The sequence below is a fragment of the Prionailurus bengalensis genome, chromosome D2 (assembly GCF_016509475.1).
Source record: "Prionailurus bengalensis isolate Pbe53 chromosome D2, Fcat_Pben_1.1_paternal_pri, whole genome shotgun sequence".
NCBI lineage: Eukaryota > Metazoa > Chordata > Mammalia > Carnivora > Felidae > Prionailurus > Prionailurus bengalensis.
In genome coordinates this window covers 62,456,091-62,482,713 of record NC_057351.1, presented here as the reverse complement: position 1 = coordinate 62,482,713, position 26,623 = coordinate 62,456,091, and the positions used below count along the sequence as shown (strand labels likewise).

At 45.1% G+C, this 26,623-nt stretch overlaps 1 protein-coding gene across 1 annotated transcript in view; it reads right to left on the bottom strand.

Moving 5' to 3' along the window:
- Positions 1-26,623, bottom strand: part of SORCS3 (sortilin related VPS10 domain containing receptor 3) — a 591,280-nt gene that overhangs the window by 502,757 nt on the left and 61,900 nt on the right. The gene's annotated exons all lie outside the window — the stretch shown is intronic.

The following is a 26,623-nucleotide window of genomic DNA, read 5'->3' as shown; positions in this document are numbered from 1 at the left end:
CTACACACAAATTAACTGCAGTAAATACACTGTATACCTTTCCCTGGGAACTGCCTGACCCAGGCCTCCACACACTCTTGTTTTTGCTTCACAACTCTGGCCCCCCTTGGCTATAGCACATTAGTTTCACGGTGGACACCCAGCCACATCTGGGAAAACTGGATACCTTCTCCCAGGGATCTGTTAAGAATCTAGTCACAGGATTGGTGGAGATCTGTAAGAAAGGTCTATAAACTCCTGTCCCTGAGGCTGTGGAATTTCCCTGGTCCCCACCCTTTTTTGAGGCCTGGTTGTTCCCGGAAATGCCTGTAGTACTACAGTATCTTCTCAATAAGTTTCCTTTTCTTGCTTAAGGGAATTCCAGCTGGTTTCTGTTGCCTTCAAATTCAAACAAACAAACAAAAAAACTGAACTAATACACGAATTAAAATAAAGAGAGAGACCAGTGGTTTCAACAGCCCGGCCATGCACATGATTGCACAAGCTTTGGCTGATACAAACAACCAAAACAAGGCCTCTTAATTTACTATTTGTCAAGTCAGACTCAATGGGACTCAGTAAAGCTATTTAGGAAAGAAATCATGGAATCTTGTCATCAAAAGTATCATCAAACTCTATGAGATTATAGACTGTACAATCAGACCACATGATAGCAGAGAAAAGCTGGAATTTTCCAAGAGAGAGATTTGTCTGAGAAGATTAATCAATGTGTCATAGAAAACTGAAGAGCCAATGACTGAGTACTCACTATGCGCTAGCTACTGCTCTAAGAGCTTTTTCACACATCAGCACACAACCATGTGATTTGGAGTTATTATCAGTCATATAACCATGGGATTTGGAGTTATTATCAGTCATACAACCATGGGATTTGAAGTTACTATGAGTCATAACCATGTGATTTGGGGATATTATCAGTCCCATTTAAAGATGAGGAGGGGCACTGGGGTGGCTCAGTCAGACAAGTGACCAACTCTTGATTTCAGCTCAGGTCATGATCTCACGGTTCATGAGATCGAGCCCCGCGGTGGGCTCTGAGCTGACAGCGCAGAGCCTGCCTGGGATTCTCTTTCCCTCTTGCTCTGCCCCTTCTGCACTTGCACATGCACAGGCATGAGCTCCTTGTCTCTCTAAGTAAACATTAAAAAAAATAAATAAAGATGAGGACACTCAGGGACTGAGAAGTGAGGTACCTCCCTAACGTCTCGTGGCTTGCAGGCAGCAGATCCAGCCTTCAAACCCACTACTCTTAACAATGTACAGTAAGCTGTGTCCCTCCAGATGCTGGCATATTCAGGGCAGAAGTGAAAAGATGAAGAGAGGAAAGTGTCTTGGCAAAGGCAATTTGCAAACTCTACGTGAACTTATTCATTCATTCAACAGACATTGAGGCCTCCTACTATCAGCACTGTGCTAGGCACTGAGAACGGTCCCAGAAGTGGCCCTCTTATAGCCCAAGAATCCCCATCCATAGGATTCAGAGAGTGGAGCCCAGTATCTTATACCAAGTAGGCATTTGATAATCTTCAAGGCTCAACCTACATACCACATATGGGAAGTGTTTCTTGCCTCCCTACAATCTATAGATTAGGTTAGCACTCCTCACTGATTCTCCAGAAACCTCAGGTATCTATCATAGACTTATCATGTTCCTTTGGAATCATCTGTGTGTCTACTTACTCCCCTATAATATAAGCTATTCGCATACGTGTGACTGTGCTGTTCATCTGTCTCACTAGGGCTGGTAAGAATTCCCAGCATATGTAGGTGCTCAACAAATGTTTGTTAAACAGATTCCTCCATATGACATACTTCTTCTTCAAAAGCCCATCCTTTGAGAACAAGTGACAGTACAACACTTTGAGCAGCTGATCCATTGACAGAGTTGGGTTTGTCCCAAGTGAACCATTCTCTTTCATCCTGTCTTATGACCAGCTCTACCCATCTGGAAGGTCTTCCACCAGAGGAGGGGTGCAGAGGGAGGGGGCCTGTCACTTGGGAGGAAGTACACCACTCTTAGTGGAGCAAGCATGGATTTGAACTCACACTTTGATACCTAGCGTCGAATCCCCGTTTCTCCACGCAGCAGTCATGTCACTGGGAGCTGGTCAACTCCTCCTAGCCGTAGTTTTCTCATTTTAACCTCTGCCTCAGTGTCATTCTGAGGATTAAATGGGGTCACACAAACGAAGGTGGCAAAAACATCACAGATGTCCATGAATATGAATAGCCCACCCAGCTAACACAGCATATGTCTTTTAAAAGTATACACCGATCCAAAGGGCGCCTGAGTGGCCCCATTGGTTAAGCATCTGACCCTTGATCTTGACCCCGGTCGGGATCTCTTGTTTCGTGAGATTCAGCCCCTGCCATGAGCCACCATATCAAGCCCTGTGTTGAGTCCCTGCATCAGGCTACCATGGAGCCTGCTTGGGATTCTCTCCCTGCCCTTCCCCCACTCATGCTATCTCTCTCAAAATAAAAGCATAAACTCATCCTTTTCGATGTTTTATAGGCTACTTTTGTATCTCTTCCATTTACATCTTTCTGAGTTGGTAGGCTTTTTAATATAGGTATGACAATAGGGAACAGCTGTGAGATACAAATGATTCAAAAGGAAAACCACACCATTAATTGAGGATGATAGCCTCATTACCTCAATTTTCTCTAAAATCTCGCATGGGGAGCCCACCTGAAACCTCCCATCACGCAAAAACCCAAGGCTTACAGCCATGTTCGCCGTGAAAATGAAACATCACTCCTCAAACCTCAACTAATTCTATGTTTAACTTTTTTAAACAAACCGTAACAAATACTAAGTGTAGCTAATCATTCCCTGATTCCTTTGGTATTCATTGTAATAGCATTAATTACGATAAACACATTTGGAATTAATGTGCATGTCATATGCATATATCAATTCCATTCTAATTTGCCATTGATTAACGCCCGTGAAGTGAACAATGAGTCTCCAGTTTTAATACACCACTCACGTCTTGGGCAGCACAGCCTTAAAATGGGTCCCAGGCACGCGACACCAAACCGGCAGCCTGCAGAGAGGCAAAAGGCAAGAGAGAAAGTGCAGGGAGAATATTCTGCTTGCCCTTCACTTGGCAGTACTCCTGATGCATTCTGGGGCTGCAGGCGGGGTCCAGATTCTGCAAACCCAGCATTAGAAAACATTCATGAGGGAGAAAATAAGGCTTGGAAGCACAAGCGTGAGCTTCAGCATCAGGCAGACCTGGTTCAGATCCCGGCTTTGCCCCTTCCTAGCCACACTGTTGTAGCCAAGTTATACCATTTCTCTAACCTTCAACTCCTTCATCTGGAACAGCGGAGGTAATCATATGTTCCTCACAGGACTGCTGAGAGGAGTATGTAAGAAAAAGCAAATGCTTCACTATTTTCGGCACATGCTTTGTGTTTTAATAAAATACAGCACTAGTGTAATTAATCATCATTATCATTATTGCAATAGAAAAATTACTACTACAAGCTAGGACTCTCATCCAACAGGCAGCACTGTATAAATACCACCCAATCAGGTCCAGTATGTCCAGGGGCCCAAGGTTGGAGGAGGAGAGGGAAGGAAAAGATAACTCTGACAGTCTATTCATTTTCAATTTTTTGTTTTGGATTTTTTTAAAAGACTGTTGAGGAAGATTGCATATAAAGGGCAGAGCGATGACAGCATCAGGGAGAGCTCTGAGGTGACAGGCAGACCCCATGCATACACTCAGCAACCTTTCAAAAATGGGTTTCTCCACTTGCAACATGGAGATGATAATACCCATCTCACAGCACCACGAGGGTCAAATGAGCTGATGAACTGGGTAAAATGGGAGGCATCATTATCAGAGCTTACCGCTATTATTATTAGCATGATGAGAAGCAGCAGCATTGTTACTAATGAATGAAGGTTTAGGGAAGCTCATTCTGAAATCCTTTCCTTGGAGCCCTAGCCTTTAAACGGATGCCTGAATAAAGGATGCTTTTCATTTTCCTGTTCTGAACCTCTCTTTCATGTCCACATCTGTACAGACCAGGCAGATGTCCTGTGTCTTCTGGCCCCAGCCCTCTATCTCCAAGAATCGTACTCACGCACACAGAGAGGCTTAGGAGAACACGAAGATGGCCCAAAACAAACTCATCCCTTCCCCAGGAGAAAGAACTCAATCCGCAGGCTGTCCCGAGAGCCCACTCTCAGTAACACTGATTTCCAGAGAAAATTTCTTGGACACGGTTATAGGATACCCAGGTCTTAACACCCCTCATCCCCATGATGATTCATCTGGTCAAGGTCCTCTAACAGGGGGTGAATGCCTGTCACAGAACCTCTCCCACCCTGCCTTCTACTATACCATTCCAGCATTAACATTAACCTCCCTGGAGCTTCCATTAAGCCTAAACCTGGACCATGAGACCCTTGGGTGAGAAGACCATTTGAACAAAGAAGATTTTTGCATCCCCAACAAGTTATTAGCATATGATGGATGCTCAGTTAAAAAACAAATAAAAACCAAAGGTCTGGATACATAACAAAGTAAATATGCCCTCTAGGACTCCAGAAGGCAAGTGCACCACTATGATGGCTGGGTGGGAATATTGGCATTGCCTTCTAATAATTAAAAAAAGAAAAAAAGAAAAGGATTTAACTGACTTTATGAAACCAAGACTGTCAAGATGAGAAGCTAATATTATTGTGTGGATGGAAAGGTAAATCTTGTTCTGACTTAATGAGGCCAAGCAGTTGACAAGATCCAGGAAGAAAATTAAGACCTCAGAATCACAGAACCTCACCTCTTTTACACCATCATTTCTCCATACAAACCACTTCCTTGCCTTGAGACACACAGAAACCATGAAATAAGAAAACAGGAGGTATCCTTCCTTTATAAACATTCTGTGTGATGCACATTAATCCACTGATCTTCAGGGAGCAATGCACCTGTGTGACCCTGATGCAGGCATCCATTCGGGATAAGGAAACGGGGGTCCGCACCGTTATGAAAGTTATCTGGAAGACAGTCACTAAGCAGGTAACAAGAGGAGCATTGTTGTAAAAAAACAAAACAAACAAACAAAACAAACAAAACAAACAAAACAGGGGCACCTGGGTGGCTCAGTCAGTTAAGCATCTAACTTCATCTCAGGTCATGATCTCATGGTCCTTGAGTTCAAGCCCCCATGTCAGGCACTGTGCTGACAGCTCAGATCCAGGAGCCTGCTTTGGCATTCTGTGTCCCCCTCTTTCTCTGTCCTTCTTCTGCTTGTGTTCTGTCTCCTTCTCTCTCAAAAATAAATAAACATTAAAGAATAAAAAAAAAAAACCAGGCCCAGGTTGTGAGAACATAAACAAGGGGACTCTGAATCTGGGAGATCAGCTAACACTTCCTGGAGCAGGTGGCATCAAAGCAAAAAGAAGATGAGACAAAGCAGACGGTCAGTATTCAATGTGTTTTGACCACTGTCTGATCTAGGGAATCTTCTGCTCTTACGAAGCCTTCATTTTATCAAGGGACACAAACTTAGGAAATAAGTATTTGCTTCAATGATATAAAAATGAGGAAAAAAAGGTCCCACAGATTTCTAGGACTATTTGGTACAGGCATATATTTTTTTAAGGAATTCGCTATAATTAATGTTGACTGTTTCAGTTTTACGTAATGAAAATGCTGCCCAGTATGTCTTTGTTTGACTATGTTGCAAAATTTTAAATATGTACCTTTTAATATTTTTTTACTATGCTAAAAAAGAAATTCTATACACAAATTAAAAGAAATACTTTCAAAAGTAACACTAACTTGTCAAAAGCAATACTAACTACCATTGTGTGGTCCAAGTTTTTCCTCCTCACCATTAAACACACTGCATCTCCTTACATACTTCCTACACAAAGGAGGTACCAAGTGGAACACTGTTTGATAGCTGAATAAACACAAAACCTTCAAATTACCATCCAGGAATCCTGGAGTCCTACACAGATGGGTGAAGCCCATGTTTTATTCGGATTGGCTTTTAATGGAAATACAATCAAAGGAGAGATAATGGGTGTGGCAGGATGCAGGAGGAAGGTGTGATCTCACCTGTTCCAATAAAAGGAAAGCAGTGAGTCCAGATCCCTCCAGATGCACTAGGAGCCTTCAGCATTGATGCCAGAGGAGAGACAACAATGGCTGTGAAGAGCATCTATGGCTGTGACTCCAGAAAGCACTGACCTCCCTCTGTTTCTGCTACAACTCTGAGAGCTCTCGTCTAGGAAGTTCAGACACCGTGTACCTCTAAGGTGCCTTCTCTTTTTGGTTATGGACACTGATAAAAAGGCTTTTCATCTACCCAGAGTCCTAGGAGAAGCAAATTCAGGAAAACCTGGCACTGGACAATTTTGTCAGCCTCTTCAGAGTGGAGCCAGTAATAGGCACAGGCCTGAGAATTCACCCTGGTACAGTGAATTCCCATGGGACCATGGCAGCAAAACTCAACGAGAACTCCATCCATTGCTTGAACTATTGTGAAGACCGCTGCTGGCTGTGCTGCAAACACAGCCTCCGCTTCACCTGTCTCAGGCGATCGGGGAGAGAACCACGAGGTTCTTTTCACTTGTCCCAAGTGTTCTGACATCTCTCAGTTAGAGAGGATCCAGGTCAACAAGACCCTGCGGTGGTTGGGAGCAGAGATTATGTCTGTACTGAACATCTCTTCCTGGATGCTCAACTTTTCTATGAAGTCTGGACCTATTCATGGCCAATAGCTTCCTCCTATTTTCTAATAATTTTTGGAGGGTCAGATGTGCAAATGCCCAGCCGAGCCCACTTCCACCAGAGAAGCCCCAGACACCCAGCATGTGTCTGCAGCACGTGTCTTGGGTTCCCTTTGCTTCACCTCTGGCTGCCACTGTTGAAAGGCAGAAGCAGGAGAGTCAGCTGAATAGGCTGTGGGTGTTTGCAGAACACCTGCATACTGTCAGGGAACTCCCTCTGAATCTTCAGACCATGGGTGCTGGGCTGTGAGTCTCAGGGGAAACCATGAAGTTGCTGCTGGTTCTCAGCTGTACACTATTCTCCACCTAACCCAAAATGTACACAAAGTGAGCATTTTCCTGGACTGTGACCTAAAAGCCATTTTAGTTTTTAATGCCTCTGATAGTTCCCATCAATGTGCACTCACAAATGTGTCTGCCTCACATTCTTCTGCTTTGGGATCCCAAAAGATAGCAACGAAACCCATCAAAATCTGTCATGAGAAAGCACAAATTACCATTTGGCCACAGTCCCCTCAAGAAGATCAGTTACTTCTGTCCAGAAATAAAGAGCAAGCTGGGGGGGGGGGGGGGAACTACCAGTTCAAATATTCCCAGGTTGTTCTGATATTACCAGGTGTTTATGAGAAGCTACATCTGTGAATTGCTGCTTCGAGATGAATTGAGAACCTGTTTCAGGCGATTGCCTGGGTTGGATCACTGTAAAATGTCATGACGAGTGGGTGAGTTGTGAACAAAGAAAAAGTCACCATGTTAAAAGTCTGAACACCAAGCAAGAAAGAGGACAAATAACTGAATCAAATTTCCAACTGAAAAAGTCAGAGGACTCAGACATGGAAACATTTTGAAAAGAAAAGGTTCACTTGCAAAGGGTGCAAGAGAAACAGACTTCAGAAGGACTCATTCTCCAAACAGAGAACGTAATAACTAATCAAATAAACTGCAAAATTATCAAAGGCATTGAAACTGACTACCCTGCCACAGCGTGTTGTGCCTGGCATAGTCTATCAATGAGGAATGCTGTGGTGGGACTGATCCTACTGGTTAAGACTGTAAGACGCCCTTCAGTATCAACCATCAGAACACTTTAAAAAAAATAAAAATTTCTTACAAGACCTGGAAATTACACAACACACCTGGGGCCACAGAGCGAGATCGCAAGTGGAGACAGAGGGAGCACGCTGGGGAGGGGAGCAGGGGGCAGGACAGGGGGATTGTATTGGGGTTAGAGGTGGGGCTCACCCCTTATTGGTGAATTTAAAACACGAAGAGTGGGAAGAAAAAGCAAGGGGCCCAAATGATCAGTTATGGAAATCATCCAGGATCTCTAAAACAGAGGAGCCTCAGGGAGACAGGGTGGCCTGTGGCCTGTGACCTGCAATGTATTTATTCCGGAGGGCCGTCTTTGAAGTGAATGCCTCTTTAAGTGGTTGCCTGGCACTAGCATTACAAAAAAAAAAAAAAAAAAAAAAAAAAAAAACTATCAGGGTTCACACTACACGTAGCTCTCTGGGGATGCCAACAATATCCAAAACCATGAATGTGAAATTCATCAATGTCAATTTAAAACCTATTTCTAAACCTTGACAGAATAACGAAGTGTCACTGTGCTCTCTAAAACACAGCCCTTTCGGGGCCCCTGGGTGGCTCAAGTTGGTTGAGCAACCAACTTTTGATTTCGGCTCAGGTCATGATCTCAAGGTTCATGAGTCTGAGCCTCTCATCAGGGTCAGAGCCTGCTTGGAACTCTGTCTGTCTCCCTCTCTGCCCCTCCCCCACTCATACTTGCGCTCTCTCCAAAAAAACTTTAAAAAAATTTTTTTTAAATAAATAAAACACAGCCCTTTCATGCAACAGAACACGCATGTGCCTGCACCATAACATACCCTGATCAGGTGGACACGTGATCCCCCAGAGTGTCCTTTCCACTCGAGTGTTTATTTCTCTTGGGAAGATAATGGAACGTTAAGAAGAAAGCATCCCTCGCACAGGAACAAGAGATCGCTTTGTTTTTAACAAGCTCACACCCTTTATTCCTTTTTAGCCTTCCGTGTTTGAAGTCAGACCCCAGCCACCAGGCTTCTGTACTCCATCCACTCAATTCACAAAAGGGTCTGGCTGAGCACAAAAGATGGACCGTGTTCAGCAATGACACCCATCGGCCTGAGGCCCAGGAACTCAAGCATTCAAAAATTAGGAAGACAAATTTAGTCGGGTCACAGGAGGATAATTCAGAAGGCTGGCTGGTTTGTTTCCTAAGTGGGTTCCTGGGCAGCCCAAGTATGACAGCTGTTTAACACAGGCCCCAAGGGCATGAGCTGAGATTTTGAAAGGGAAAGTGGATCCCACCAACCCTTGTCATTCTGCTCAAAAGGAGGAAACAGAAGAAGAAAGAGAGATGCACCTTGAGTCACTACTATACTGTGTTTCCAGGGCTGCATGTTTTCCTGGGGGAGGTGGTGGTCAGAGGAGAGGGGGGAAAGGTTACATTTTGAAAGAAAAGGAAACTGGTGATTAGTGAGCAAAACAGAACTAGTTCCAAGAAACCTGAGGCCTGGCTGGAGCCCACGGCATGTGTAATAACCGTATCCCAAACAGAAATCCTTATCATAGGGCTCATCCCCAAAGCCGGCTTCCACGGCTGCCTTTTCATCTCGGCAGCCTCCAACAGGCCAGTGGCTCAGCAGCAGCTTTCATTAATTTCTCCTATCACCGCTGATCTTGAAGCTTTAGCCAGGAAGGGAGCCAAGGGCTTTGTCTTTTTCATAGGTAATTTACAATTACAAGGGCCAGTTTCCTTGAACCCTACCACTGGGCAGAGGGGATTGAGGAGCAAGCTTCTTTCTCTCCCAGAGAAACAAAGGGATTGGTTAAAAAAAAAAAAAAAAAAAAAAAAAGCCAGGCGGCTAGAGCTCATGAATACCCCAGCTCTGGCTCCAGCCAGAAACAAACACGAGAAATAATGAAAGTCCTCAAAGTGCACAGCTGAGGATGCATCTCCGGCTGCATTTGGGGGCAGAGCTCAAAAGCCACCTGGAGTTTCCTGAATCCCAAGTAATAACTTTCAAACTATTTCCTAAGCCAATTTTTTGAGAGCCCTGAACGGCTGGCGTAAGTGCCAAGAACAATGCAGCGGCAGAGCTCTGGAGGAGGGGCAGCCCGGCCCCCTGCCCGCAGACATTCACCAGGCAGGAGAACCACTTGAAAGGGGACCGGTAGGGGGGAAGCCCCCTCCCGGAGCCCTTCTCTTTCTTGATGTTCTTCACCAACTCTTGAATGTGTACTCCACCCCTTCCAGGGAAAGAATTTCTAAGCTGAACACCTTAAAGTGTACATTCTTTTATTAACTATAGAAAAGAGTTTTTTCTTGGAAGGAAAAGAAACCTAACTTGCCAGCTCTATTGAAACTAAGTTAGTAACCAGTCCTGCACACATGTCATGTCATTCAATACACCCAACACAAGGTCAGTGTTGTTTTTATCCCTGGTGACCAGAGGGGTTAAATCATTCAGTCAAGGTCACAAAGGTCTGATGTGCCCGAGGTGGGGTCAAATCCAGCTCCCTCAAAAGCCTGCAGAAAAGTCTCTCCTGTTACACGGTCCTGAGCATCACCAGCACAGGCTATGAAGGAGGATATCAGAGGTAAGCCTCTCTGCCCACATGTGGACCCCTCATGATTCATTCTCACTGACAGTTGCTAAGGCCATCATGCCTGTGTGATCCATTATGCTACAATCCACCTTTCCTGAGGTCCTGTGCACAGGCACAGCAGCGTCTGTGATCTGACTGCTTAGTAAATGCTTCTTAGGGACAAACGCAAACTCTGCTCCGGAAGCTCTTTCCACCTCCATGGGAAGACAGGGCCAATGTGAGCTCTCAGCTAGATGATAAGAGCAGCAGTTTGTGTTTGGTGCCTAGGCTCTAGCTACCTCCTCTGCCCTTTGCCCTTGTTGGTCTCCTCTTCATCTCCAGAAGCTCCAGGCCACCTCCCACTACTATAATTTCTCCTACAGCTGAAAGAAACAACCAGTGACTCATTCATACTAAAGTGTACAGGACTATAAATATTCATCCTTATAATAAAGAAGTACATCTCATGATAAAAATTACTAGTGTACCCTAGACTAGGAACTGGGACTTATTTCTAGGCAAGAGATTTTTCTTGCATCCCTAAAAACAAACCACAGAAGTAGACCATTTTTGTCGCACTTCAGATTAAAGCAACCTGACATGCTCACAACACACATGCACGCAGGCACGTGGGCATGCAGAGAGAGGAACAACTTAGAAATAGTAGTATCTCCACTAACCCAGTTATTATATGCTGAGTGCCTACTATTGTAGTGAGGGCGTGAGGGCGGGTTGGGAAGGTAAAGAGCACACCAGGACCCTTAAGAAGCTTATGATCTCTTTTGGGACACACAGGTATCCAAAGACACTGCTGGGGAATAGCACTGCCTCAGTTGTTTGGTTTCCAGGAGATGCTTAACGAAGACCAACTCCGTGGCAATGAGGTTCCATTCACAAGCCTGCTCAACATGGGGTCTGTCCTATCCTCCTCCGCCCTCCCCCCCTCCACCACCAAGCAGGGATTGAGAAAATTTTTTTTTTTTAAAGTGAAACCTTTGGACTTTACAGCGAAGCATCCAACCTGGTACTTGCCAAGAGAAACTGAAGGGGAAACACCAAAGAGCTGCTCTACTGAATCACACAAGCTATTGGGATTATTTGCAGGCATGTCTCTGGATCTCCTTATTTTTTTTTTCAGCCAAGCCCAATGTGTGATACAAAAACTGCGCCCAAGGAGTTGGTGAATAAATGAATAAATGAATGAACACATGAACAAGTTATAGAACTTAGGGTAGGCATCAGGTCCAGCTCTTTTGGGTCTACCTGGTGTCCGTGTACAGGTCCTGAGGCCCGTCTGCATCTCTGCCCAGGGGAGAGCAAAGCCCACCCTCCCTTCCCCACCTCTCAGGACCACCGGGAGCATCAAAGAAGCTCACGAACTCCAGAGCGTTTTCAGAAGCATAAAGCACTTTCCGAGTTCAAGGGTTGTTATTATTCTTTTGGAGACACCATGACAATCCGCAATAGTTCTTGTAGGGAAATTGAATCCATCCCTGATTAATCAGCCTGTTTACTGCAAGCTGATTGCAGCCTGACTTGCCCCCACTCTGGCTCTCAGGCTCCCTCCTCCACTGTCTGCTGCTCAGCCCCTCAACTTTCAGATGCCGGGGCCAGGAATGAGGCCTGGAGGAGGGGCTCCTTCTCCCCTGCCGCCTCCACCTGCACTCAGTCTCATCACCCCCATCCCTATACTCACCTCCATTCTGGGTACTCCCGGCTGCCCCAGAACACCCACACAAACCTCCCCAGCAAAATAGCCCCTCTAGATGACAAAGCACTGCTGCGACCCCGCTGCCCTCCTCACCAATCCTGCTTGTTAGCGTGGCTATTTCTTTTCAGGGAGGGGTGACACATCTCTGCTCCACAATATGCATGTGAGCCCAAGACAAAGGCTTCTTAAGAGCAGTGGCAGCCCCACGTATACAGAAGCAGAGGCTGCTCCGAGCTAAGGGGACTGAGACTGGAGTTCATCCTTCTAATAATTCCATACTGACACCCCCAGCCGCCCCCTTTGGGGGACAGAAGAGCAAAGGCATTTGGCATTTTTAACTTCCTGCAGCAGAGCCTGGTTCTGAGTGTTCCTCTCTCGGCAGTATCTATCATAATCTCTAAAAGCAGTGTCGTGCTGGCGTGAGTCACCTCTCAAATACAAGCGCCACGGTTTAGGAACATCCTGTCCGGAGACAACAGAGAACACTGATGTAACAATGGCACTGACCTCATGACCCTCTATTTCTCTCTTTATTCCCATAATGTCTGCTATTCAGCCTCCGAGCTAGCACAATTCTGTTCAAGTAAAACAATACTGTGTTTTATTATAAACGTGTCAGACTCCTCTGCTGAGTCCTTTCTTGCTTTCTTTGTAGATGCTGGGGTCCTTACCCAATAAGCACTCAAGATAGATTTATTGAAAGCCAGATGAACACCAAGTCAACTGGAGTAATAAAAGGTTGTGTCCTGCCCTCCTGATACAGCTACAGCCAGCTAGGGTTTCTTGAGCACTTGTGGTGGCTAATAAGAATATTGCATCCATAATCTCATTTCAACTTCCCAACAACCCTGTATCTTGCCGTGTTGAAGAAAGTGAGGTTTAGAGAATTCAACGAATGTGCCCAAGTCAGCGGAAAGGCTGAGATTTGAACGCAAACCTCTGACTTTTGAGACCATAGCTTGAAGGAAGTGTCATTTAACCACCTGCATCAAAACAAGCAGAGACCACTGAAGGGCTAAATGGGGCTCGCTGGTGTTCCTCCCTTCCTTTGTTCTCGCTCATTCTTTTAACAGGTCTACTGAGCATCTTCAGAGGGCCAGGAACTTTCTAGGCACAGGGATCCTTGTCCCTGCCCTTCAGTTCCTCAGTCTAGTTCATCTGTGTGGCCTTAATAACTTGGGTCAAGTCATGGAGGGGGCAGAATGCAGGGTAAGAGTTGGAAAAACACACAGGGCACAAGGGACACATCACAGTGGGAGCCAAGTTTAGAGCCTGGGGTTTGGAGTCAAGGTGACTAGAAAACTGAGGCTCCCAGAATCAGAGTGGAGGAAGAGTTAGGAATTAGGCAGCCCTTTCTGGAGGAATCCTGAGCAAGGACGCCTGGGAGGGAGATGATTTACAATTAGCCCCCAAGACCAACTCTTTGTTACAGAAGGAACATGACTCAATAAATGAAGATGCAGACTAAGAAGACACATCAATTTGCATCTCTGCCTCTGGCTGGGACCCAGGAAAACCCTTTGAAAAGGTCACCATGATATTCCCATGGATCATTTGTTATGCTCCAACCCAGAGAAGTAGCTCTCTGTCGCAGATGTGAATGTATGGAGGGTGATGGGGTCTCTCAAGTGCACCCCCACACACAAGGCCTCCCTACTGGGCACTCAGCTCAGCAGGAGTGAGGGCCAGGGGAGGGGGGGGAGATCATATAAACAGGCAGTTTCCAGTTGTCTTAGAAATTCATTCATTCACAAACGCCACCAAGTCTCTGCCCTCCCAACCACGGCCCTGAGTCATCCACAGGCAACGTGGACTCCCCACTTCTTTCACTCCGGGATTGCTGGCAATCACCCAGCAAAATGCCCAAAAGACCCAACTGAGGAAAACATGGTGGAAAGGTGCGGGACAGGAATGTGGCTGCTCTTCAACTCAGACTTTCTTGGTGCCCAATCTAGATGGATCTCTCCATTTACCCTAAAATCCTTTCACTTAACACCCTGCCAATTTTCAGTATTCTAGAATGCAAGAGATGTGGCACAGTAATTTCGACAGGGAGGCGAAAGACGAGGGTGGATCCTGACCCAGCTCGGTCCATGACTAGCCGCGGAGCCTTGGTCTAAACACATCTTGCCTGATCCTCACTTTCCTGGTCTGTAAAATGACAACAAAACAGTGTCTACCTCACAGGCCTACCCAGAAAGGCAAATGAAATACTCCAAGCAAAGCACTCAAACAACGCCTGGCGGAAAGTACACATCCGTCTCACAGGCCTCCAAGTCGACTCTTCTCCAGACTGCGTACCTTCACTTGACATGACTTTCAACTCTTAGAATTGTGTTCACTCTGTTAGCAGGGACGACAGAAATAAATCCAAGATTTGCTGAGCACCGAGTCTGGACAAGGGCCTGTTCTAAGGGATGTTCACAAATTATATCATCCTCACAAGACTTAATAAGGTAACTATTGTTCCATTTGACTGACAAGGAAACTGAGGCTCAGAGACATTCAGCACATCCTCAAGGCACACACCGCCTGTCACTGGCAGATTTGGAGGACACCATGCTTTTTCCCTCTAGTGCACCGTCTGCCTTTTGTTGTGTCCTCTCAAAGTGCTGTGCCCAGAACAAGTCACCTGGTTCCAGGTGTAACAGAAGCAGTGCCGAGGGAGAAGGACTTTCTCCAGCCTCCCCACGGGCCCTGCACTTCGACTCAAGTAAGCTGACACACACCGAACTTGACATTTCCTATCTTCTGATATATTAGTCCACCCAGCCTCTCCATCCTGTACTTGAGCAGGTGTTTCACTTTTTTAATGCAAGGATAAAACCTAACATATGACCCTATTAACCATCATTTTGATAAATTAAGTTGGTTTTTTCAAGCCTGAACTAATCATCTTGGATCTGAATCTTTTCATCCGACATATCCATTATCTCTCCCATCTTCGTGTCACCTACATATTTCTTTCCTCTGTCGTTGATTAAAGGAAATGTTAACAATGCAAGATCAAGAGTAGAACCCTGTAGCTCTAAAACCTGTCTGTGTCTTAAGAATGCTTCGTTAAGGGGCGCCTGGGTGGCGCAGTCGGTTAAGCGTCCGACTTCAGCCAGGTCACGATCTCGCGGTCCAGGAGTTCGAGCCCCGCGTCAGGCTCTGGGCTGATGGCTCGGAGCCTGGAGCCTGGAGCCTGTTTCCGATTCTGTGTCTCCCTCTCTCTCTGCCCCTCCCCCGTTCATGCTCTGTCTCTCTCTGTCCCAAAAATAAATAAACGTTGAAAAAAAAATTAAAAAACAAAGAATGCTTCGTTAAAAAGCACTCTTGAGTATATTCCATGAATAACTGATCCAGCCCAAAGCGCTCCACCTTGAGCCCAAGGTTATCCGGAGAGGCTTTTCCAACACCTTGCAAAAATTAGGATACACCATGCCCACTACAAAGAAGGGTTTGAGGTTAGCGAAACAATACTTGCTCCTTGCTTAGCATGCGATGACTCCTAGTGATTACTATCTGCTTTACCAAGGTTACACAAACCATCTTTCGAATACTCTTATTTTAGAATCTTGCCCAGGATCTTAAACCAGCTCACACATCTGTAAACTAGCTCCTAGTTTCAAACTAGACCAGTTTGAAAACAGGAATACTTAGTGCCTGTCTCCAACCTTCCGGAACATTCTGACTCTGCAAAGTTGTCCTCAAATATTGCCAGCAATATTATAGTACACCAAAGTTTGACATCTAACCTGGGATGTAATTGTCGAGATCAAGAGACTTGAGCCCATTTAAGGCAGATGGAGCTCTCTTCTAATTGGAACACCAGAGCTGGTCATCCACACTTATTAGTGCTGATCACCCCAGGCTTGTGACCTGCAGGACTAATCTCCCGGTGAGCCTGGACTTCCACTGTCACTTGCTAAGCTCAGACAAGCTGGGGCTAGGAAAGATCAGCCAGATAGTACTTTCTAAGGCTTACACTGAAACGTTCTTTGAGTCTGCAGGCCCCAGGAGAGCCCCATCACAGAAATTAGTCCTTGATTTTCAGTAGGACAGGAGTAAAAGGCTTCCTGCCTGAAGCAGGATTCACTGCAGAAAGAAGGTCCTCTGGTTTAGTGTAGTACATCTAGTGTACGAATCCCCAAATTCAAGGGTCTCTGACCTGATTTGACCTAATCTGCCCACATGCACTGCCCTAACCTAGTTCCCAAACTCTTTCCTGGCTTCCACCATCTTCCTATTACTGCCTCAGCCACACCCAGACTCCCGGAATCCTGACCCACCATGAACACACCTCATTCTCGGCCTTGCCCCAGGTTTTTTCAGCCCTGCAGTAGAATTAAGTTTCCTCAAACCTCCAGGGCTCGGGTCTTCGAACAGCACTGAAGGGCAAGGTCACTGTCAGAGTTGAGATCTACGCAAGGCTTAAGCTCTAGAGCTCATTTCTTCTATCGGGGGTAACCTGCAAACTATACGGCGCACCCTGACTAAATTTTAAAAATCACTCAGAAGGCTCTGACCTAGAAATTCTACCTCTAAGAATTTACCCTTAAGGAAATAATCAGGAATGGTAAAAAAAAAAAAAAAAAAAGCCACAAGAGCATAATTTCTGAAACAATCCTAATGTCCAGGAGTGGGGAGTTGGTTAAAAAAGAAGGGGAAAAAAAAAAAAACGGTCTGTGAGTTCGAGCCCCGCGTCGGGCTCTCTGCTGACAGCTCAGAGCCTGGAGCCTGCTTTGGATTCTGTGTTTCCCTCTCTGTCTGCCCCTCCCCCTCTCATGCTCTGTCTCTCTCTCTGTGTCAAAAATAAATAAAACATTAAAAAATATATTTTAAAAAAAGGGGGGGCGCCTGCGTGGCTCAGTCAGTTGAGCGTCCAACTTTGGCTCAGGTCATGATCTCGCAGTCTGTGAGTTCGAGCCCCACGTCAGGCTCTGTGCTGACAGCTCAGAGCCTGGAGCCTGCTTCTGGTTCTGTGTCTCCCTCTCTCTCTGCCCCTCCCCCATTCATGCTCTGTCTCTCTCTCTCTCTCTCTCTCTCTCTCTCTCTCTCTCTCTCTCTCTCTGTCAAAAATAAATAAAACATTAAAAAATATATATTTTTAAAAAAAGGAGAAAACTGGCACAGCCACAAATGGAATGGCAGGTAAATAGATAGATTGATTGATAAAATAAATAGATGATCTACAATGATAAACATATGTATGACATGTGATGATATATATATGTATCCTTTAAGAATTATAACAGAATATTTAGTTACATAAGACAAACATTCATGATACATTGTTCAAGGAAACAGGTTACAAAATAATCCATATGATACGACCCAAAAACTTTTAATTTTGTTAAGAGAGAGAGAGAGCAGGGTACAGGCAGAGAGAGAGGGAGAGAGAGAGAATCCCAAGCAGGCTCTGCACCGTCAGCACAGAGCCAACACGGGGCTCAAATTCTTGAACCGCAAGATCATGACCTGAGCCAAAATCAAGATCCAGAAGCCCCCAATGACTTGAGCCACCCAGTCGCCACCAGACCCAAGCATTCTTAAAAAGATATATAGACAGATAGATGATGATTAGATAAAGAGATGAAAAGGAAGAAGGGAAAGTATTAGAGATAGACAAAAAAGATATTAATAGTAGTCATTTCTGGGTAGATTTTCAAGCAATATGCGTGCTTTTCTATTTTATCCAGTTTCTGTGAAAATACAATGAATATGTATTATTTTGTAATTGATAAGAATAAAAATCAATGTGGGTATACTACAGTTTCTCACTGCAAGGATAGAATTCATTCTCCATTCATTCATGCATCAAAATAAAATCTAAACACCTATCACGCGGAAGACCCTGTGCCATGTGCTCCAAAGGGTGAAGAGAATGAGATATGAATGATCCTGTCCTCGAATTACTTACACTTATACAGGGAGACGATAAGAGAGCACAGACACCTACGACCAAAGACAACAGAAACAGTGCTGTGTAAGTGGACAGGTAACGAGTGCCCAAGCTCAGAGGCCCAGCAAGGAACGGATGATCAGCACCCTGGAAGTGGGCAGAATTTCAATAGGTGGACAGGATGTGGGAAGAGGGTGACCCATTTGTCCTGGTTCACCTAAGACTTTACCAGCTTGAGCCCTGAAAGTCCTGCACCCCAGGAATCCCCAGTCTCTAGTAAACCATGACTACTGGCTACCCTCTTTGGGAAGTGCTCTCTGGCTGAGAAAAGGTAAAGGCATTAAGACGGGGCCAGGCAAACCTTGTTCCCTGGAAGGAAGGCAGTCCAGCTTGAGAAAAGGTAACAAGGAACCAAACCACAGATGACTCTGAAGTCTAGCCACAGGGAATGGATTTAACCCAGTGGCAACAGAGAGTATCGAAGATTTTAGAGGAGAAGCAACTCTGAAAGAATAACCTGGAGGCAGTCTACCTAGCAAACCAGAGGAGGAGACCAGGAATGAAGGTGAGATCCCAGAACAGTACCCAGGAGACTCCCTCTGGGGAAGTGGTGTGGCAGGAGGGCACTAATGCCATTTACATGCAAACATGCAAAACAGATGGGGGGGGGGGGAACAGGCCCCACAGGTTTGCACCCTGGCGCTGGGCTCCAACCACCACCTCAGCAGCCACTTAATCCACCTAAAAGCAAGAGCTCAAATGAATATGCCCAGTGGGAATGCCAAGCAAAAACACACTAACAAAGTAAAACACCCTTTGCAAGCAAGTGCCTCCACGGTGATGAAGAAATGCCAGGCTCCAGTGCTTGGGAGAGGACACAACCCGATGTTTGCAGCATCTCCTGAGAGCGAGGTGTTCTTAAGTCCAGCATGGTAAATCAATGCAGGGGGTCCCTGGAATCCAGAGCCACTGAACGGTAAGGTAAATTTGCCTCTGCTGGCTTAAAGTTGCCCACCTTGTTTACTTCCGAGACCTCCCTGAGCAGAAAAAGCTCAGCGGGCTGGTTAGCTTCCTGACATGGTCTTACAGACAAGAAAGAGAGCAAGCTCTTTTCAGCTGCGGCTTCCCCAATCCTCAATTCCGATTCCATTTATTTCCCTCACCCCAACACATACAAACAAACTGCTCCAATATCAACCCGAGTATAATTCCCATGGTGTCTTGCTGCCGACAAGGTTAGCTTCACACAAAGACAGCGAGAGGACCTAGCTAATTTCAATCACCTTAAAATAAAAAAATAAATAAATAAAAAATAAAAAAAACACCCTGTCTTACATGCAGGTGATGTTTTTACCTCCTTAAGGGTCCTCTACTCTGGTGTTCCCTGATCCTCAGCACAATCCTGGAGCCAGGCATGAATGACTCCACCCTCCCCACTTTATGGGGAAGGAAACAGAGAAATGGAGAGGTGACGTGAGTCGCCTAAGATCAGACAGTGACACATAATCACGTCTCCCTCTGTGCTACATCCACCATCCATTGTCCACAGCATCCCTGTTCCCTTAGGGCCTGAGTCAGGAAGTACAGAGGTGAAGGGAGAGGGCTCCATCATCTCGCATTCCATCCTGACGTTCAGTTACACTAACAAAACCTAAAGACCTGAACCAACCCAACCCACTGGTGAGCACATCTACACTAGACACTCCCGTACGAAGCACAAGCAAAACCAGGGAATGTTTGCAATGATGAAGAAATCAAAGAACGGAGATTTTAGAGAAAGAAAAAGGATTTTCTAGATCTGTGTGGTCTAACACAGTAGCCATCAGCCACGTGTAACCATTGAGCTGGTCAGAACAGACATGGGCTATAGGCATCTTGTACACCCCTGATTTCAAATACTTCATGTGGATAAAAATAATAAAACAGCATTAATATTTTATATTGATTACCTGTTGCAATTCTAATTTTTGGAGGTATTGGGTAAAAATGAAACCTATTACTAAAATCAATTTCACCTCATTTTTACTTTTTCAACCTATTAGAAAATTTTAAATTATATGGGGTGCCTGGCTGGCTCAGTTGATAGAGCATGCAACCCTTGATCTCGGGTCCTGAGTTCAAGATCCCACACTGGGCATGGAGCCTACTTTAATGAAAAAAAAAAAAAAAGAAGAAGAAGAAGAAGAAGGAATATATAAAATTTTTAAATTATATATGTGGCTCACATTATATTTCTATGGGGCACCACTATTCTAGAAAGTTTTCTTCTTTGTTTTTATGGAATAAAACCAGAATGTCTTTTTTTCCCAATATTCTTAATAGCATGTAAAAAAAGATGTTTTCATACTGGCATATTCCTGACATTTGTCCCACTTTCCTGGAGCGCTCCCAGCCCCGTTGGCCTAGTTTGTCCGTCATGCTGACTCACTTCTCAGGAACAATCAGAATTTTCTGTGTTATGGTCTTTGATGAACCTGCCACACTCAACAAACCCAATTCCTCAGAACTGGGGTCCATTGCTGAAGTGTCCCTCCCTTGCTGGCCTCCAGATTTCTTTCCCAGAGTTGAAGTCACTGGGCGAAGGTCAGGACACAATCAGATCTGGGAGGCTCTAATTGTACTTCACAGGCACCTCCCAAACTTTTCTTCTATGGTAACAAAATTCACTGTCCCAAGGCTCTGTGTGCCTTACATTTTATCAGGCTGCCCAGCTGGCCTTCTTTTTTCCTGCTGAAATTGCTTCCAGTTTATGATGTGACCATCTCACAAGCATAATATGTAGGTGGTGCCCTCAGGGGCTTCCTAATTGTCACTGTCCCTGGGTTTTATATGTGATCATCAAAGAGAAGATGCTCATAAGCAGAGGCAGCAACCGAAAGGGAAGAAGATAAAGAAAGACACCAGAACTCAGCCACAAAAACTCAGAGGAAAGAACCAGATCATAGACAGCAGGCAACAAAGCAGTGTTGGTGACAGACTGGAAGGGAAGAAACGAGGCTCCGGGTAAGAACAGCAGAAGAGATGGAAACAGACCTCTATTTCCTTTAGTTTTACTGTGTGCTGCCACTTTTGATGCTAGAACGTACTTCTTTTTTGGTGGGGAAGGGGATCAGGATGATGGTTCCTCTTCCAATGGCAGAGAAGTCAAGTGCCTTTTCTCCCTTCCTCAGTCAGACAGAACTCCAGTGTCAGCTGGCACCCTCCTCACCTAAGAACAACCCTGCAAATAACGATAACAATGAGGGGTGCCTGGGTGGCTCAGTGGGTTAAGCATGTGACTCTTGGTTTTGGCTCACATCATGATCTCATGGTGCATGAGACTGAGCCCCACATAAGGCTCTGCACTGACAGCACAGAGCCTGCTTGGGATTCTCTCTCTCCCTCTCTCTCTCTCTCTGCCCCTTGCCAGCTCATGTTCGTTCTCTCTGTCTCTGTCTCTCTCTCTCTCAAAATAAAAATAAATACTTTTAAAAATAAATAAATAAAGATGACAATGGTCCATCCTTGTGGGCAGAGGGAGAACCAGGGTATCTGGCCCCACTGACCTGAGACTCAACTTCAGAAGACTCAGGTAAGATAAAAGAACCACATTCCCACTCCAAAAATATTCCAGAGGCCAGACATCAAGGTCCCGGAGGAATGAAGATGATTTCTTATCCTAAAAAACTGCCTGGATGTGGCTAATACTTGCTCTCTTTGTTTCTCATCATTTCTGTTATTTATGTTCAGTTCTCATTCTCTCTCTCCCTCTCTCCTTTCCTCTTTCCCTTCCTCCATTACTCTCTCTCTCTCTCTCTCTCTCTCTCTCTCTCTCTCTCTCTCTCTGTATCTGTCTCTGTCTCTCTCTCTCTCTTTATGCCCCTGTCCTCTCTTCCTGAAAAGCAACTTGGGGAAGTGTGGGCTTTGGCATCAGAAAACCCTGGATTCAAAACTCAGCTCTGCTTCCCTCCCTTCTCTGAGGATATACGTTTTCACTCTGTACCCCAACAGTCAACAAAATTTAACACCCCCTGAAATACTGTTTCACGTATTCAACAGGTATTTACTGAGAATCTTCTATGTATGTGTTGAAACTAGAAGACAGAGCATTACCAAAATGGACCAAAACCTTGACCTTGTACATTTTAAATTCTAGCTGGAGGAAGATTATCAGTAAACAAATGAACAAATAAATTATACACCTGACAATTATAAATTTGGGGAAGGGAAAATAAAGCAGAGAGGAGGACTAAGAAATGCAGTGAGTGCAAATTTAAAGGACTTGAAACCTAGAAAGCAGGTCAAGCAGGCTTGGGGAAGAGCACCCAGCCAGAGGGCACAGCACAGCAAAAGCTGTGAGGCAGGAGCACAAGAACCTGGTACCTGGGTGGCTATGAGTGAGATGAGCAACAGGGGACAAGGTCCACGGTAAGGGCTTTGGAGTTGGCTTGAAATGAGACAGAGCTGGGGATGCTGGGTGAGGCAGGGGGACACTGACTTATGTGTAAGAGTGTTACCTGGTGTGAACACACAGTGGGAAGGGCAGAAATTAGAACACTGGATCTGAGGCTACTGAAATAATCCTAACCAGAGATCACGATCGCTCGGACCAGGGTTTTAGCCGTGGCAGTGGTGAGAGCCAGTCTCCATCTACTTGTTAGCCCTGCACTGGTGTGTGACACACATTTAAAAATACACCCCAAAGCAGAAACAGTAAAAGGAAGAGGTTCAAAAATAAAAATAGAGGATCTACTATTTTCTTCCAAACACTCAATGGAATCAACCTTGTCCACTCCCTGGATATACCCCACTTTCAAGAGCACTGGTGTAGATTGCACCAAATAATGTGTGTAAAGTACCAAGCATAGGTGTAAGAACACAGGACGAGCTTCATTATACTGGTCTCTCCTGCCCTGACCCCTATTTAACTTAGCCTATGATCCCTTGCTCTCCCATCGTATCGCCTCTGGCCCTCCTCATGCTGCCTATGACCTGGCCGCTTGCCTGACTAAGGTTACCCTAGTATAACTCTCAGCTATTCCAAAAGCTTCCTTTCTGGAAAGGCACCATCTTCTGGGCTGGGAGGAAAAGGTGAAGAACCCTGGAGTTTTGGCTTACGTCTAAAATAGACATCACACTCCATCTAACAGCAGAATGCCCATCCTTCCCAAGGTGGCAAGGAATTTGACCAAGAGGAATCACATTCTGAACAAACACATCTTATCAAGTTTAAAAGAACAGAAATCCTACAAAGTATATTCTTAGACGACAATGGAATTAGACTAGAAATCAAAAACAAAAAGATGAGCTGTGAAATACCCCAGTATTTGGAAATTAAACAATACCTTTCTATGTTAAATAACACTGGATAAAAATGAAGTTTCAAGGGAATTTTTTTAATATTTTGAACACCATCAAAATTAAAAGGCAACTTATCAAAAGTCATCAGATGCAGCAAAAGCAGTGCTCAAAAGTGTATAACATTTACAGCATATTAAATGCATATTATCAAAAAATAATAAAGATCTAAGATCAATAACCTAAGCTTCCACCATAGGAAACTAGAGGAAGAAGAGAAATTCAAGCCAGAAGCAAAGAAATAAGAAAAATAAAAGAAGTCAATGAACTTGAAGCCAGGAAAACAACAGAGAAAAATGAACTAAAATTAATGCTGCTTCTTTGAAAAGATCAATAAATTGACAAACTTCCAGTGAGGAGAGCCAAGAAAAAAAGAAAAGACACAAACACCAATATTAGAAATGAAAGAGTAATTATCACTAGTGACCCCATTGATATTAAAAAGATAATAAATATCCATAGATAATACGGACCAGTTCCTTGAAAGGCACAAAATACCAAAACTGACACCAGGAGAAAGAGATACCCTAAAGAGCTCTGTATCTATTAAAGAAACAGAATCAATAATCTTCAAAAAAAAGAGAGAGAGAAATCACCAGGTCCATATGGTTTCAACCCTGAGTCCTACCATCATTTAGGGCAGAAATAACACCAGAAGGCAGAAGCAGAGAGCACATTTGCTAACTCATTCTATGGGACCAAAATTTATCCTAATACCAAAACCAGAAAAAAAAATTTCAAGAAAACCACAGACAAATATCTCTCGTGAACATAGATGTAAAAATCCTCAACAAATATTAGCAAATCAACAATATATAAAAAGAATTATACAACAAGACCAAATGGGATTGTCGCCGGTATGCAAGGCTGGTTCAACATTTGAAAATCAACGGACCTAAGTCATCATCACATTAATAGCCTTAAAAAGTCAAACCACACGATAGTATCCATCAGTGCAGAAAACCCAACACCCATTTATGATAAAAACAGCAAACTGGACATAGTGGGGAATGTCCAGAAGAATATCTACCCAACAAACCTACTGCTAACAGGAAGCCAGGAGCTACGGAAAAAATAGGAAGCAATCCCATGGAAAAGGACCCACAGTGAAAGTGGACAGTTTTTCCTGAGATTTGGGGAAGGCTGAGGAGGGCTGGGGTTCCTTCCTTGTCCCCATCACCCCACCTGCAAGTGGGATGATGATGACCACGTTGTGTGGGGAGGGGGCTGAGCTGAGACGAGGGGACACAGCTGTTCCACCCACAGCACGTCCTACACTCTGCTCTCCACAGCACTTAGCACTTGCTAACGTGTTGTGTAACCTATTTTCTTGACTCTCCCCCGCTAGAAAGTAAGCTCCGGGAGGCAGGGACTTCGCTGTTTTATTAACTGCCACATCACCACCACACAATGGCGTGTGCGTATTTTTGTTGCATAAATAAACCAGTTCAGGCCTTTGTGATCTTTTAGATTATTCAGGGGCCAAGACCACGGGAAAGAGGGTCGCAGGGTCGGGACGAATAAGGCAGCAAGCCATCCTTCAGCTATGGGCATCTTCTCAGACAGAGGGGGGCACCACAAACACCACGGAAGCTTCTCAGTCTCCTTCCTCCCCCTGGACCCACCCACCGTGCAGGGAGATATCTGCCAGGCTCGCAATCGCTAACTGGCTCACCTGTGACAAGGAGGGTGTCCTGTCCCTCCTCAGCCACCACAGCCCGCCCCAAACCTGCACTGGCTTCCTGAGCCAAGAGAACCATATGTGAGGATGGCCTAGAAAACAGCATCGTGCAAATGTTTTCATTCAGCGATAAAATCATTTGATTTCATTCAGGCTTGTCTTTGCAAGGGCAACTGAAGCCAGCTTGACAGAGAGCCGTTAAATAGACTAATTAGGAAATGATCTGGAGAGGCGGCGTGGCAGAGTGGGGAAGAGTCAAGCAACTAGGATTGGATTCGGGCACAGTTACTGGCTATGTGGCTTCTGGCAAGACGAGAACCTCTCTGAAGCCGGGTTTCTTCCTCTTTGGTAAGTGGGAAGTACTACTGAAATCTGTTACTCTTGTTTCATTGTTGCTACTGTGGGAAGAATCACAAAAGAAGGAAGGTTGGAGGAACTTCCAGGAGCTGGAGACGCATCTCAGGAAGGATGAAAACCTACCAATGGCAGCTGGGCTACTTGAGCTGCACCACAGGAGCATCATAGGCAGCATGGGAAAGCGGGGTAAGCCAGTGTGGCTGGCAACCTCCTGCTTCCCTTGGCACCTGCTGCCCAAGGAACTCGCAGGGTCCCCCCTCAGCTCAAACACCCCCATCTCTGAACTATCCTCGAGATGTCCCAGAGCCAAACCTAGAGGCCCAGGCTGAAAAGAGAGTCCCTGAACTCAGTAGCCGGTGATGCTTCCCAAACTCCTTCCAGTGCAACTCCACCATCATCTCCAGATGCTGGTTCTCTCCCGGATCCTAACTCCTGAGGAAATGCCAGGCTGAAGCGGGGGCACGGCTCGGTGCTGGCAAACTACACCAGGCTGGCACCAGCCTTGATCCTTTCTGCTCCCCAGAAAGTGAGTGTGGCCGTGGGAGGGGCAGCTGGGCCGAGGCATTAACAGCACAGCCTTGGGGTCAGAAAGACCCATGTTAGATTCTGGCCTCTACACGATGACACAACTATGTAACCTTGAGTAAGATGTGTGATCTCTCTGGGCCTGTTTTCTCATATGAGGATGATAGGAGCACTTAGCTTACAGCCCTTACCACAGCGTCTGGCCCACAGTTAGCTAGATATGTCCACTCAGACTAGCCAGGTTTGAAACCTGGACAAGATACTTAGGCACTGGGAAACCCCAGGAAAATTACCAACTTCTCTGTGCTTCTGGTTTCTCAATCATAAAATGTGGACCATAAAAAGAACCTATTTCTTAGGCTTATTGTGACGATTAGTTAATCCTTTTGAAGTATTTAGAAAAGCATCTACCATATTGTAAGTGCCCAATAATGACAGCTAGTCTTTGTTTAAAAAATTAATAATAATAACAATAGAAAATTATTGCTGAAGGAACATGAAAACCAAAGCAGTCCCACCCCATCCCACAGGCTCTTGCACATAATAGAAAATGACAAACATGTGCAGTGAATGATCCTGGTGATCATTCCACCTAATTTCCCATCATTGTCAGGTTCCATCTCCCCATAAATAGTGTTTCTTAGCCAAGAGAGGCAGAAAGTGTGAACCCGTGTTACCGTCACCACAGCCTTATGCTTCACATATATATACAGCCTTTTTGTGGTGATGCTATTT